This window comes from Chelonoidis abingdonii, chromosome 1 (assembly GCF_003597395.2).
Source record: "Chelonoidis abingdonii isolate Lonesome George chromosome 1, CheloAbing_2.0, whole genome shotgun sequence".
Taxonomy (NCBI): domain Eukaryota; kingdom Metazoa; phylum Chordata; order Testudines; family Testudinidae; genus Chelonoidis; species Chelonoidis abingdonii.
The window spans coordinates 96,780,689-96,795,992 of NC_133769.1; positions in this window are offsets into that span (position 1 = coordinate 96,780,689).

The window sequence follows — 15,304 nt, forward strand, 5'->3', positions numbered from 1 at the left end:
CTGAGCTGCCTCGTTCCCAAATGCTGATTTTATGGGCACTAAGGTCCTGATCCTGTGAACATTTACTCATGTGAGTAGCCTGCTGACTTCAGTGAAACTGCTCACATCTGTGAGGTTCAGCTTAAGGGCTTTGCTTTACCAGGGTCCAGATTCTTGAAAATTGCTTTTTTGTGTGTGTGTGTGTTCTCCAATAATAACGTTTCTTTTCAGAGTGATAGTGAACTGGGTTAGATTTATTTAGATATATAACAAATAAATGTGTGGGGGAAGTGCTTTTTCTGGACTCAAGGTTGAGATTTTGAAAGGAGATTAGGGGTGCTGTGGAGCTAAATACCCCAATCGGCTTTGAAAATCTCAATTAAGATGCCTTTAACATTATTCTTAATTACAATCAAATGACATAAAACCTTAGCAGCTGTCCCAAAACCAGAAAATAACCAGCCAGCCAACCAGTCAAACAACACACTGCAAATACACCATCACAGCTACAAATACTGGCCTTTATTGTGCCCCTCTCCTGCCAAAAGGCCAGAGGGAAGCAGAGAGGCTTTGTGGAATTCCCTGAAGGACACAGTCACTGGCTCTTTTGAATCAGGGGAAGAAGGGTCAGCATTCCTCCATGGAGGATAACCTGCCAGCAGCCCCTTCTTTTATACTGATGCAGCTCCAGCTCAAGAGCCTCCACTGATCACACTGTTGCAGTATGCTACAGGGAGACTGTCTCTCAAGAAGGATGCCAATGTTCTTTTCTGACACTTACCAGCTGTGGTTCCAAATCTTGTCTATCTTGGTTGCTTAAGGCAAGTGGAGTAGCTGTGGGGGCCATGTCTGTTTAACAAGGGGAGGAGACAGACTATCCTCAAATATGCAGAGGCCTGCCCCTCCACGGGGCCCATTTATTGACACTGGCATGCTTACTGATTATCACAAGTCTAACTTATTCCCTTGGTAAGAAAGTGATTGAGCAGGTAGTGGCTATTCAGGTCCAGGTGCACTTTTACATGCAGTGACATCCTGGGTTGATTCCACCTCTCTTTGAAGGTGAGACTACACTGGTCAAGCACAGGAATGGTTTTTTATTGGTTTTTGATTGGATATAGCTAGTTATTTGGGGGATAGGCAACTTCTCAGTAATTTGTGGAACAAATGCCTGTGGATTATGGCTTCAGCAAAAGAAGGAAGTTGCTGGTGTCTGAAATTGCCATCCTGTGGTTTGAGCCATTAATAGAAAACAGAGGGTGTTCTGTGGTGATGGATACTTATGTGTTATTCACTAAAGATCTAATAAGTAGTATCCCCCACCACGTGTTCACTATATAAATAAGGCCTCTTGCCAAGACTATGTCGTTTATGCCTCATAGACCATGAAAATGTAGTCCCTGCCCTGGAGAAATGCTTGGCTGATTTCAGAAGAAGGATGCATCAAGCTCAGGGCCGTCCTTAGGCATAGGCAACATAGGCAGCTGCATAGGGCACCTGAAAATTTGGGGCACCACTGGGTCTTAGCGTCCAAGGACCTTGTTTTCCTATCCCTGTTCTGGTCCTTCCTGCAGGCTCCCACAGATGGCTGCTGCAGCCTGGTGAGTCTTCCTTGGGAGGGAATCTAGTAGTTAAAAGTGAAAAAGCCTCCAGCCTGCCAGGCCTATTAGCACAACATTGAAACTGTTAAAGAGACATTCAAGGGGTAATAAAGCCATTTAACAGGCATTTGCCAACCCCAAGGTATATACTGACAGGTTTCAGAGTGGTAGTCCTGTTAGTCTGTACCAGCAAAAACAAGGACGAGTCCTTGTGGCACCTCAGAGACTAACAAATTATTTGGGCATAAGCTTTTGTGGGCTAGAACCCATTTCATCAGCTGTCCACGAAAGCTTATGCCCAAATAAATTTTTATACTGTCAGTTTCTGACTTTACTGACAAAAACAGTTGTGCATTAATGTAATATTTACACAGAACATGTCAGTCTACAGGACCTTAGTTTAAAATTTGCTTTAAAAATATTTCATTAGTGAGCTGGTGAAGATTATAAAATCACATTTCTAAAAAATGCTTGCATAGAGTTTTAGATGCACAATCATCTTTAGCCTTAAATGCATGGATCTTCAGACATACAGTTTTTTAAATAAATCCTTCAAAAGACCTCCCTTATCTAAAATACACATTTTAATTACTATGGTTAAAAAAAAAAAGTGCTTCCAAGTTTTCCTGTCCTTTCTGTCCATCCCTTCACCGCCTCTCCCCCTACTCCCCACTGAAGAGAGCCCTTAAAGGGACAACAGTCCTTCCCTTCCAGATAGCTGGACAAAGAGTTTCCCTTTCTTTACTTCTGACTATCCGATGAACTAGTTTTAAAAGAACCCTCCAGCAAAATCAGTACCTTAGTAAGACATAAAATCCTTGTTATACCTAAAATCTTTGGAAACATATTTTTTTAAAGTTGGTGAAATTTCATAACCATGTCTCTTGTTATGGAGATCACACAAAGTAAATTACTGTTCCCTTTTTCTAAAAGCAATGAACATTGTTATGAACACACTAAACCTCTCTGATTAATTTAAAATAATGTCTTTGTTTCAGTGAGTTAAATATGTAGTAATCTGGAATGCTGGCTTAAGGTTTGAGTACATTTAAAATATAAATTCAGCTTAGAAATACTGATTAAGAAAATGTAAAACAGAGAAGAGCTGCATCATGTATTCCATTATATGTAATGTTGTATTCAGCAGGACAGCTGACTCACCCTTACTACGAAGTTTTTGCAAATAAGGCCTGGTCTACACTAGGGCGGGGGTGTCGCTGTAAGATATGCAACTTCAGCTACGAAGTATCTTATTCCGACTTACCTCCCATCCTCACGGCGCGGGAGCAACGTCCGCGGCTCCCCCATCTACTCCACTACTGCTGCTCGCTCCGGTGGAGTTCTGGAGTCAACAGGGAGCGCATTCGGGGATCGATATATTGCGTCTAGATGAGACACGATATCGATCCCCGATAAATCGATCACTACCCGCTGATACGGCGGGTAGTCTGGATGTACCCTAAATCTCTGACAAACTTCAGAGCATATCAAAAAGCCTGTGACTGACATTTTTTATTCCCAAGTTTTAGTGCTTTTCATTAGGTACCTTCTTCATGTCCATTCTGCATGAGGGAGAGGGTATGGGGGTCTCTGCGGGGAACTGTGACTCTCCGCCACAGTGAGGCAGGCCTGGCATCTCATTATCCTTTGCTGTCTCGTCCCTCCTCCCCCTCCCCCACTGGCCTGTGAGCTTGGGCTGCCATTGGGCATAGGGGCACCAGTTTAATAACACTGCGTAGGGCCCCATAAATCCTAAGGATGGCCCTGATCAAGCTGTCTTGTTCTCAAGGCCTGCGGTATCAAAAATCACGGCAGTGGGTACTCATCGTAACAGGAAGGTTCTCTCTTCCTTCGTGCCTCTGCTGTTGAGGGGGCTTGCTCTGGGAAAGTGAATGATGTTTGAAACACTGGCTCTATCTTTGTCCATGGTAAGCTGTGTCAGATGTAATAAAGTGTTTTTCAGATGCACAGTTTGTCCTGGTCGCATCTTTATCTATCTTGCAATGACCTTGCAGGCCCTCATGCTCCTGTGCAGTTTATTATTTAATTCCATTTGAGTGGAGCTCTCAGCAGGGCTTCTCCATCATTCACAACTTGTTCAGCCGCTGGAAGCATGTTTGCTCACCAGTATGAACAACCGGGATCAAATTACACCTGCCATGCAGTCTTTGTATTGGCTGTACATACATGTAGCTTAATTTTAAACTGGCACTCCAGGGTTTTAAAGCCCTCTGTGGTGTAGGCTTGAGTTACATGTAAAACCATTCCCCTAAGCCTCATCCCGACAGGTATCTGATCACACACACCACCTGCTGTGTGGTAATCAGCCCGTTAATCTTGCCTTTTAAATTTGTATGCAATGGTGGCATGATTGCACTGGGCCCTAACATGTGGAATATTCTTCCCCTGACATCTATCTTAGTACATCTCTTCCCACTTTAACAGCTGTCACCGCAATGTTGGCTTTTCATATAAAACTAATGTTGAACACATATTTATTTCCTTTACAACCTATTCCTACTCTGAACTTGGCCCTTTTTCACAGTAGCAAACCCCTCAGTTTGCTTTATTAATTCCACATTTTAATAAAGTATTTTTCTATAGAGTTTTATTGCATGTTGGTATGGCTGAACGTGTACATCAGAGCATCCTGAGTGCAGTTAATATTAATTCTTTTTCTATTTCTCCACCTCTGTGTGGGCGAGGCAAAACTCTGTTCAAAGCAACTTGGTTATCCAGTAGCTTGTCTCCTCCAGTAAATAGATGCTATTTTTTCTTCAGCTGAGACAACTGATTTTTGCAGCATCGTCATTTGATTTGGAATGTCACAATTGCCCTCACAGAGACTTCGCATCACTGCCGCGTGTCCTGTGGATCAAGATGACTCATAGCATTCTCCATCAAGGCTCCAAGCCCTGAGGGTGGAAAAACTCAACACTGGTAGTTGGCCCCACTTTTCCATTAAAAAAGTTTGTTGGAGACCAGGCAATGATCACATAACTTTCCACATAACTCATCCACATATTTCTTCTTTTCGTTGTCTAAACCAGAAATTGAGCAAGGTAGTCAACTGAAGTCAATGGGAGTTTTGTCTACTTCCTTCAGGACTGAACTTGGCTTCTTTGGGGATTTTTGTAACTTTTGATGAAAGCCACCTTCTCTGTCGATGACCTAAATTTCACCACAACCTTTTGAAAAAGAATGTTTGCGTCACATCCAAGCTCCCCCTTTACTGGTGGACTTTATCCAACCCGTTGCAGCAGGGGTGCTGGAACAATTTTTATAGTGGTGGTGCTGAAAGCCACTGAACAAAACTAAACCCTGTATATGATGGAAACTACTTCAAGCCAGAGGGTGCTGCCGCACCCCCAGCATCCCTAGTTCTAGCACCCCTGAATTGCAGCAGTTCATGAAGTAAGAGAGCTGTAGATCAGAAGTGAGAGACATTTGGCAGAACTGTGTGGGACCTCAGGACTGCAACACCAGGGGAAGCTGAGGCTCAGGGTTGAAGTGCATTGGTAGTAGGGTTGCCAGTTTGGGTTGGATGTATTCCTGGTAGGGCTGTCATGCGATTAAAAAAATTAATCATGATTACTTGTGCTGTTAAACAATAATAGAATACCATTTATTTAAATAATTTTGGATGTTTTCTACATTTTCAAACATTGATTTCAATTACAATACAGAATACAAAGTGTACAGTGTTCACTTTGTATGTATTTTTATTACAAATATTTGCACTGTAAAAAACAAAAGAAATCTTAATTTTCACTTCACCTAATACAAGTACTGTAGTGCAATCTCTTTATAATGAAAGTTGAACTTACAAACGTAGAATTATGTACAAAAAACCCCTGCATTCAAAAACAAAACAATGTAAAACTTTAGAGCCTACAAGTCCACTCTGTCCTTCGTCCTGTTCAGCAAATCGCTCAGACAAACAAGTTTGTTTGCATTTGCAGGAGATAATGGTGCCCACTTCTTGTTTACAGTGTCACCTAAAAGGGAGAACAGGCATTCGCAGGGCACTATAGTAGCCAGTGTTGCAAGATATTTACATGCCAGATGTGCTAAAGATTCATATGTCCCTTCGTGCTTCAACCACCATTCCAGAGGACATGCATCCATGCTGATGATGGGTTCTGCTTGATAACGATCCAAAGCAGTGTGGCCTAACTCATGTTCAATTTCATCATCTGTGTCAGATGCCACCTGGAGAAGATTGATTTTCTTTTTTGATAGTTTGGGTTCTGTAGTTTCTGCAACAAAGTGTTGTTCTTTTTAAGACTTCTGCGAGCATGCTCCGCACCTCGTCCCTTTCATATGTTGGAAGGCGCTTCAGATTCTTAAACCTTGAGTTGAGTGCTGTAGCTATCTTTAGAAATCTCATATTGGGACTTTCTTTAATTTTTGTCAAATCTACTGTCAAAGTGCTCTTAAAACAAGCAACGTGTGCTGCATTATCATCTGAGACTGCTATAACATGAAATATATGCAGAATGCAGGTAAAACAGAGCAGGACACATACAATTCTCCCCCAGGCAGTTCAGTCACTAAGTAATTAATATATTATTTTTTTAATGAGCATCATCAGCATGGAAGCCTATTCTCTGGAATGGTGATGGAAGCATGAAGGGGCATACGAACGTTTAGTATATCTGGCATATAAATACCTTGCAATGCCAGCTACAAAAGTGCCATGCAAATGCCTGTTCACACTTTCACGATAGAGAAATTGCACTACACTACTTGTGTGAGGTGAACTGAAAAATACTATTTCTTTTGTTTATCATTTTAAGTGCAAATATTTGTAATAAAAATATAAAGTGAGCACTGTACACTTTGTATTCTCTGTTGTAATTGAAATCAATATATTTAAAAAAAAATTAAAAATCCAAAAATATTTAATACATTTCAATTGGTATTCTACTGTTTAATAGTGCGATTAATCGTGATTAATTTTTTTTTGAGTTAATCATGTGAGTTAACTGCAATTAATTGACAGCCCCAATTCCTGGAGGTGTCATCACATGACAATCTTTAATTAAAGATTAATCTTTAATTCCTGGAGACTCCAGGACAATCCTGGAGGGTTGGCGGCCTGTATTGACAGAGCTGCAGAGCTCAGTATTTGTGGGGGCTGGTGGAATGACTGCCACATAAACCTGAAGTGCAATGCCCACGTTGTGTTGCCCTTTAGTACCTTTGTAGGGACATAATTTCAGCCTATCCCTAGCAGCTGACTGTCCCTCACCCTAAATTACCTGGGTGATAATAATGCTCATTATAGATGGACATCACCATAGATTGGAGGATCTTTCGTTCAAGTATCGTACAGGATGTGATTTTGACTGTGACTGTGAAATGAGTCAATGAAACAGGAGTAAGTTAGTATATATTAGGGAATTTTCAGTGCATGGTAGCCAGGGCCACACGGACAGTTAGTGTGTGGTACACTAGAGTGCTGTGCATTTACACCCCAGCTTGCCACACACTAACAATTCATCTAGACAAGCCCTGAGGTACATGCTCCCGTGGCAAAAGCCCCTTGACTACTGCTGGCACTGAGTCTCACCACAGAAGCCAAGGATTGAATAGGCCTGTAACAGGGGACCTCTCATAGGGGCTTGAGTGCCTAAAGCCAGCCATCTCTGATTATGAAGGACCCACACCTGGTCGGATCAGGTAGTCCCACTATCAGAGCAGCAGGAAGCTAGAGAGAGAGAGAGAGAGAGGCTGCAGCAGGAGCACTGAGAGAGCTGGTGAGACTGCCAGATGCAGGAAGCTGTGGGAGAGACACCCTGCGGCCAGAATTCAATGCTGGCAAGGTGGTGGTGTTTTCAATTTTTGTTTGCTGTACTAACAAAATGAAAAATGACTAAAAACCTGGGCAGAAGTGCCTGGAACTCAAGCATGATAAGAAGCTAGTGAAACTGTCCCTTTGATGTGGAAGTTATGAGGGAGTCCTGAAAGGGGGAGGAATTGTTAGCAGGGCAATACCCAGGCACCCTTGGCCATGAGGGGTTGCCCAGGAGGTAGCTGACCCTTATTCTGAACTCTTTCTGTATTTCTGGAAGACTGTCATGGTAGGGCAGTTTGTGGGGGATCACCTACTGGCACTGTGCCTGCTGCCCCTACGTTACGGCTACAGAATTTGATTCCTGGGGCACCAATCTCACCCCTTTTCAGCAGCACTAAAGAAACGTCTCCCCAAGTTGGGAGCTAAGGGAGGCCTCCCACCTCACTGCTTCAGCAAGCAGAAAGGCCTGGCCTAATTAATCAAAGTGCTCCTGTTACAGCAGCCATGGGAGGGAGAATTAGAGTTAATACCCAGCGGTAGGCCTTCGAAAAGCGCCACAGAGGTGTGCCTGGTGTCAGCAGCAGCGTGACTGCATCTCCTTAATCCCTTCTCTTGAGCACTGGGCACAGCCTGGTGTGGGTGTTCAGTTTCAGCTCAGCTCACTTGAGACAGGGAGGGAAGGGCAACCTAGTTGTTTGAAGGAGGGAAGGAAGGAGGAGGCACTCCCTTACTTGAACAGGGAAAGAAGCAGGTATGGTTTTCGCTTATGTTGGCAGCAAATACTCCCCTCAGCCATCCTCCTGCAATGATTAGAGCAGCATTTCAGGTGTCTTAGGTTGGCCTCGATGTGGCCAGTATCTCTGTAGCCCCAGCGAGGAGCTGCTGTGATCAGTACTTTGAGCACCCAGCTTGGCACCCCCATAATTGTCATCAGCTTTGTGTAGTCTATGGGCATGTCATCAGCATGTGTGAACCTGCAGCTCTTCATCTGAAATCACTACAGTCTCCATGGGTTTGACCTGCCATCCCCTCCCCCAGTCCAAGCCTAAATGGAACCAAACTGCACATGGGCAACATTAACAAGTCCCAGCAGCATGTTCTTGGCACCTTCCTTCCCTTCCCCCAAACTGTAAAGCCAGCAGGCCTTACTTATAGAACCTTGTGTTGGACAAGCAACTGATCTTGGTGCTGGGGAGAGGAATCACCTGCACCTCCTGCCTCAGGCAGAAGAAATGCCTTTCACACCTGTCTGTCCCAAAAACTAATTAGCTTTGCTTCAAGCCAAAATTGTGTCTCCTCCTCCTCCAGGAGAGCTCACGTGGCAGCTGGCTTCACTGCAGCTCTGCATGCACATGGCCATCCCTTGTGAGCTACCCGCCCCACCACCACCAAAGAGAGTGGGCGGAGAACATGAACAAGCTTGCTGGGGCCAGAGTGTCACCACAAGTGCTCTTCCCTGCCAGGCACAGACAGGCAGATCAAGGGCTGCATCTGCTTTTCTTCAGTTGTTATGAAACATCTGGGTGCCTGAGTGGAGCCAAACTTAGGAAGTGCCAAAGGTGAATTCTCACAAGGAGCCCTTTGCTTGTAGCACCCCTGCTAGTGACCAGTGCTTGGAAGCAACATAGATGCACTAAACCAGTGATACGCAGACCTCAGTAAAAAAACAGAAGTACTTGTGGCACCTTAGACAAGTGGGTCAGAAGTCCAATTACCGCTCAACAGTACCCAAAAGAGCCTGAGTAGTATGAATTGTTTCATCCACTATAGTACTACACATTGATATTTAAACAGTATGACAGGGGAAATAGTTATATATATGTAAAATTCTCCACAGCAAAATGACCAAGTGTTGTTATTTTATCAACTACAATTGGTTAATAACATAGTAAAAGCATCCTGATTGGTTAATGAATTAGATTGCTTAATAATTAAACACACTGTATTAACACGTGGTGCAAAGGGCTGCTGACAAGTCTCAGTCTGAGTATCACTGGGCTAAACTGAGTCCTGGTCTCCACTACACATTTATGTCAATGTAAGGCAGCTTATGTCAGCCTAACTCTGTCAGTGTGCACATTACAGCCTTGCTCCCACTGATTAACTGCCCTACTACGCCGACATAACTCCACCTCCACGAGAGGCTTATGGCAGTGTAGTTAGGGCCATGCACTGTCTGCATAGACAAGGCATTACTTGCAGCAGCTGTCCACTGTCATTCTTGTCAATTTACCAGATCCAGTACAGAGCCATGAAATTGACAAGAAAGTACTCCCTGCTCCCAGCCAGGTCTGCTCCCCAAGGCTCCTGGCTACCTGCTGGGGGCCTGGGCAGCTGCCCTACTCCTGGCAGGGAGCACAAAGCTAGGAGGGCTGAAAGGTTCCCAGTAGGGAGCTGAGGGAGGGGCAGATGGGTTCCCGGTGGGGAGCACAGAACATAGAGTGGGGGCAGGGTGAGGGGGAAAAGAACTGGCAGGGAGCAGAGAGCCAGAAGCCAGCAGGGCAGCCGGGTTCCCAGCAGGGAGCTGCGAGCAGAACTGAGACCACTCTCTCAGCTTCCCACACTGCCCCTCAGTGGCGTAGCCAGGTTCTAAGTGTAGGGGGAGCAAACATAAAAAAGGTGCCCCCCAGCTCCTCCTCTGGCCATGCCCCCCTTGGCTCCTCCCATTTCCCCCCAGATTAACCCTGGGGCCTGGCTCAGGACTCCTGTGGGCTTCCCAGGGGTGCGGATACCCCCGTCCCCCTGCGGTCCTGAGAGAGTCTCTCCTGCCCAGCCTGCTCTGCAGGTGTCCCCCGCCGGGTTGTGCCACCCGGCCCCACCCGCATGGTCCCATCCCCCCACCCGCTCCAGGCTTCAGCACCGCGCCAGGGCCCCCCATCCAGGCAGCACAGCCTGCGCCCCTGCCCTGCGGGCCCGGGCACCCCCTCACCCAGACACCCCAGTGCAAGGTACCGGACCCCACCCCCTCGCTCACCTTCTGTTCTGCGCCACCACCTGTCCCCGGCCTGCTCCCGATGCTTGGTGAGCTCCACATGGGGCTCACCAGCCAGCCAGGTGTCCTTAAAGGAGCAGGGCCCCTTTTGCCTCCCCCTGCCCGCCACATTAGCAAGGGGCAGGGAGCGCTTGGCTGCCAAGCCCTGAGCCACCGCTGCAGAAGGTGGCTGCGGTGGTGTTGGGGCTGCGCTGAGCGTGGGGCGCGATGGCCAAGGAGCAGGCCCCCTTGCTTCTCTGGCCGCGCCTGCCACCCCCGCATGGCTCCTCCAGCCATGCTGCCGCCAGCGTTGGCCCAGCAGGCACCGCTTTTTGAAAACATGCTGAGGGGAAGCAGTTGCTTCCCCTGAACCCCGCTAGCTATGCTACTGCTGCCCCTCCTAGGTTGGTGGAAGTGCTTCTGCAGTGGTTATAAGTTGACCTAATATAGGTCGACTTCAGTTTTAGTGTAGACAAGTCCTACTGTATTTAAAGGAGAATAGAAGGAGTGGAAATCATTAATTTCATAGGGATAAGCAGAAGCCTTCAGGGGGGTGGGGATGGGGGCAAGGAGGACAGCTGACATGGATTCCCGTCTGGGCATATCTTTGTACTTCCTCTAAAAATAAAAGTGAGACCATGATATGGTACAGGATAAGATATGTTACAGCAGATACATGTGGGTAAGGTAATATCTTTTTCTGGACCAACTTCTGTTGATGAAAGACAAGCTTTGGAGCTCTTCTTCACATCTTATGTTACAGCAGACATTTCTCTAGCACTTTTCACCCTAACCCAGCCCAAAGCACTTTTCAGTGATGGGTGAGTGATCCAGTCTGTAATGTAGGGGCCTCCAGGGTGATATGTGCCCCAGAACAATGCAAATTAGAAGAGCAAGAAAAGAACACTATGTGACTGAAACTGTCTGGGGGTGGGAATGTAAGTTAGAAGGACATAATTACCCAAACTGGAATTTGGATAGGGGTAACACTTCCTCATAGGGAAAGCAACTTCTGATGACTCCAGATGGTCAGGGCCTCCATTTTTAGGTCTCAAAAGAAAGATGGCACCTTCAGCTGAACAGATTCCCCTGCCATCATTCTGAAATATTGGTTCCTTACTGACTCAAAACACCCCTGCATGAGTCACTAACACCACTTCCTGCTACACCATGCATTTCCTTAAAGATCTCCTATTGATAGTCTCTTTGGGCCTGATGCTGTTCAGCTTATGAAAACTAGTGCAGTCACCCACACACTCCACGCAATCAGGGATTTCCAGTTCTACTGTACAAGCAGCATTGGATGCATGTGGTTACCAGGTGTTCAATTCTAGCAACATATGGCCCCTTCCCAGCATCTGCCTGTAAGGTACCAGAAAGTTAATAGTCACTGTGGACAGAGGGAATCTATAGGAGTAAGAGTTATTCAGGGTTCCTTTAATATTAAATGTTTTCCCCTCTTCTGAGCATGAGGTGGCCATGATAGGAATTATGTTTGAGAGGTTCCCCTTTCAGGCCTGGGTAAGCTTTATTTATGAGTTCCACTCAGCTGGTACCTAAGAGCCTGTTTTTCAAAGGTCTGGCCTACAAGCTTGTAATTCTCAAGCATTAGGGGTTGCCTGATGTTGCTCTATAATAAGTGATCATGCAGCTCAGCTAGGAACCCTGTTTACAGGTTTTAGAGAATGCAAGGGAAAGTCCCTGTGCAAGACCACCACGTAACTGCCTTTTTCAGCTACCCATCCTCCATCTAGCTTGTGATGCACCACCAGGGCCTCCACCACCTGGCCTTGAGATCTGTCACTGCTTGCTCTGTTACTGTTAAATTTTCATCACATCATCACTTGAACTTCTTCCTCTTTAGTCATCACGTGTCCTGCTGCCTTCAGAACATAAGAGTTCCCTTCTTTCAGTGCTCATGTTATAGCTTTGGGTCATATCTCCAGGGAAGTTGTCCTTTCTTAACACTGCACGTTTAGCTCCAGCTCTTTCTCCTCCAGTCCTCCTATTTGTATTTTATGTAGCTTTTGCCTGAAGTGTGGAGACCAAAACTCCACTCCATACTCCGGGCAAAGTCACACTAGTTCTATAGAGTGACACTTATCACCTGTGAAAACTGTGTAGTACCTCCATAGACATCTTAAAACAGCATTGGATTTGTGTTCCTACACCTTCGCACTGCAGGCTCATGTTTAGCTTAGCATTGCTTGCTACTAGTAGATCCTCCTCTGTCTTCCTTCCACATAACCATCCTGTTGCTTGTATGCCCCCTGCATTCAAGACTGCAATAATGAATCTCAGCTAGTAGTTCATTGCATGTGGCCCACAGTTCCAATAAGGGGGTGGGTATTTATACGGAATACAGTCCCCATCACCATTGTATCTGAATATCTGAGTTTCTTGTGTTTGCCACATCTCATTTTGGTGTAATCAAGAAATGAAATCTCAGATAAATCATTAATGAAAATATTTAGCAGGTGTCCTAATATTGACCTTTTCCCCTCACCTGTGATGATCTAATGGATAGTGTTCTCTATAGGGGGAAGACTGGGCAACTACTCTGCATTACCTTAGCTGCTGGTACTAGGTGCAGAGGATGGTGGGTGTCCCAGGGTGTGGAATGTCCTCTTACAGTGAAACATGGGAGGCAGTAGAACTGGCTAACCCAGTTAAACAGATTCAGTTATTCAGACTAATCTACACAGCAGAACTCTACAACAACCTGACAATCAAGTTACAGACTTGCTCACCAGCAGCCTTGAAACATGGGTGCCCCATATACTTAGGAAGGATATGTTAATGCAGAGTGACCTTGTTCAGGCTCAATACTCTTGGTAAATGTGTGTTATTCAGATAGACCACTTAAAACAAAGATTTGCATGGCTGGTGGGGAATTGCAACACACACATGCTTTTCCTGTAAAAGGGCAGCTCTACATTATGAAAGGTACCAGTTTCAATGTTACTGTGGCATTGAGAATGAACAGATTCTTCAGGGTGTGGAAGCTGACTGTTGGAAGAGGCCATTTGTTTTAGGTTAGACTGATAGATTGACCTGAGTTCAGATGCTCTAGGTACATGTTAACTATGTATCTAAACAAGACAAGTTAGGAGCACTGGATAATTATGAAGACTGGTGAATTACATGAATATAAAAAACACAGGGGGCCAAGAGTGAAAGTAGTGATAAAAAGAACTAGAAGATGTTTAAAAACAAAAACCACCCTGAGGTAAAAGTTACTCATAAGTGAAAAATGAGGTTTGATTGAAATAAGATGGATCAGTTAAGAATGCCCCCATTCCTAAAAATGTCAAGAAATGCTGCAGAAAATAGGAAAAGGCTTAAACATGAACTTGATTGATTTTTGAGGGCCTTTGGATCTACTTATAAGGAAGATGAACAAACGATTGCCATCTTTTTTAATATTGCAGGTATTGAAGCAATTTCATTATATAATTAATTTGATCTTAAGGTTAGAGAACGTGCTAAGAGTTTGTCTTACTCTGAGGAATACTGTTTACATACACAAAGAGTGAAGGATTTCACTCAAAATCAAATGGAGGAAGAGACTTTTGAAGCATTTAACAGATCTAAAGATAAGTCAGACATGTAATTTCCAGAATTTGAGTCGAGAGAGATTAAATTGTGATGGGTATATAAAAGATTTCAGTGTAAGACAGACAGCAAGAGACAGATCTAAATTTGGAAAAAGCAGTAAGGATTAGTCAAACTGCTGAACTTAATCAACAGTGATTGCCCATTTAAGAAAGAAAACAACTGATGAATAGAGAAGTTAAAAAAAAAACAGTACGGAGAAAAACAGAGAAAGTATTAAAGTTAAAACATACAAGCATATGAAAGAATGTTCTAGATGTGGAAGGAGGTACCAATCCAGACAATGTCCAGCATATGGTCAAACTTGTCATATCTGCAAGAAGCAATTATTTCACAAAAGTTTACACACAGAAGTCTGGAAAAACTTCAACTTTTGAATGTTGAACTAAATGTATATTTCTAGGACTATACCAAATAAGGACAACAGAGCTGACATGACAGATAAAGAAACTTGTTTCTAGGTATTTTGAAAGTCACTGAAGTACAAGGAGGATTGGTCAATTACACTATCTACTAATGGAACGTCTATTTCCTATGTAATACATATGGATCCACAAGCTAATGTAATTTCAGAAAAAAAAATTAAATGTCTAAAAGGAAAACCTGTAGTTATAGCAAATACATGTTAACTTACAATATTATAGAGGTGAAAAAATTCTTGTTATGGCTATTTGTGAATTACAGGTCTTAGTCAAAGGTAATTTAGAAAACAAGATTTGTAGTAAAGGGACAACATTTCTGTATTAGATTTAGAAACAATGGTTAACACTAAATCTACCTGGTAGAATTCAGACTATTCAGGATTCTGAGACACTGGAAATAAAACATCTGCTTACAGAGTTATTCACTGGCATTAGTAAATTGAATATAATGTGTTAAAAAAAAGTTAAATGAAACAAACCAGTAATACATGCAATTAGAAAGATATCCTTAGCTTTAAGAAATAGGATACAAAAATTGTGTTAATTTAGATATAATTAGAATAGGTGAATTCATTATTAACAGCTGAAAATAAAGATGGATCATTACATTTATGTTTAGATCTAAAAGACTTCTTTAAGGCTGTTAAAAGGAAACACAGAATCATAGACTATCAGTATTGGAAGGGACCTCTAGTCCGACCCCCTGCTCAAAGCAGGACCAACCCCAACTAAATCATACTAGCCAGGGCTTTGTTAAGCCTGACCTTTAAAACCTCTAAGGAAGGAGATTCCACCACCTCCCTAGGTAACCCATTCCCGTGCTTCACCACCCTCCTAGTGAAAAGGTTTTTCCTAATATTCAACCTAAACCTCTCCCACTGCAACTTGAGACCATTACATCTTAAAATACTTACCA